Source organism: Pinus tabuliformis, chromosome 5_1, assembly GCF_031772625.1.
Source record: "Pinus tabuliformis cultivar Carrire ecotype Pingquan chromosome 5_1, CPIR1, whole genome shotgun sequence".
NCBI lineage: Eukaryota > Viridiplantae > Streptophyta > Pinopsida > Pinales > Pinaceae > Pinus > Pinus tabuliformis.
The window spans coordinates 396,507,138-396,508,134 of record NC_142305.1 but is presented as its reverse complement, the minus strand read 5'-3'; the positions used below and the strand labels follow the sequence as shown (position 1 = coordinate 396,508,134).

General features: G+C 44.4%; 1 pseudogene; it reads left to right on the top strand.

The window, feature by feature from the left end:
- The first annotated feature begins 292 nt into the window (after window positions 1-292).
- On the top strand, window positions 293-997 carry LOC149165126 (xyloglucan-specific galacturonosyltransferase 1 pseudogene; annotated as a pseudogene).

The window sequence follows — 997 nt, the reverse complement described above, 5'->3', positions numbered from 1 at the left end:
GAGAATCAAGAGCTCAGGCTGGCGAGTTCTGGCTTGAAGCTTGGGTCGCCATTGGTAAATGAGACTGTTAATGCGCTTGGAGGGTCTCTGAAACTGGAGATTACAGATACCAATGTGGAGATTTCATCGCCACAGAAATTTGGAAATGTGTCAAATGAATTGACCATAATTGGGAATAAGAGCATTGGTGGAGAAAACGTTACATTTGCTCGTGAATTGGTGAAAATATATGGAGCAATGTCACAGTCTGATTCCATTGTTCAATCTCTGTGATTATTTTACAAATGGAGGAATGGGGAAGGTCATCGAAAATTTTTATGAGCATTGGTATCAGACTTATCAATATGCCCTAGAGATTGCCTTCCATTCCAGAATCTCAAAGCACCCATGTCTGATTTCAAATCCCGAGGAGGCCAATTTGTTCTACATTCCCTTCTATGGAGGCCTCGATGTGCTGAGATGGAACTTCAGGGAAAATATCAGTAGCCAGAAACGAGATGAACTCGCCATGGAGCTTGCGAATTGGCTTCAAGGTCAGCCATGGTGGAGGAGGTATGAGGGAAGAGATCATGTTCTGGTTCTGGGCAAGATCTCGTGGGATTTCAGGCGATTTCGGGATGGGGACCATTGGGGAAGCAGGCTGTTACACTTGCCTGAAATGCAGCTGGTTACGAAGCTTCTGATTGAACGCCATCCATGGGATGTGAATGAAATTGGAGTCCCACATCCCACTTTCTTCCATCCTCGTTCTGATAAAGATATTTGGCAATGGCAATGGCAGATCAACATGGCACAGAGACCTCATCTGATGAGCTTCGCAGGTGCCCGGAGACTCAACAGCGAAGAAAGCATTCGTTCCATCCTCATCGACCAGTGTTTACGCAGACCCGAGAGTTGCGAATATTTTAATCGCAATCCCGGCGTTTGTGAGACTTCTGAAAGCGCAGTGAAACTCTTCATGAAAATCAATTGTTATTTATGGTTTATAAATTTATAA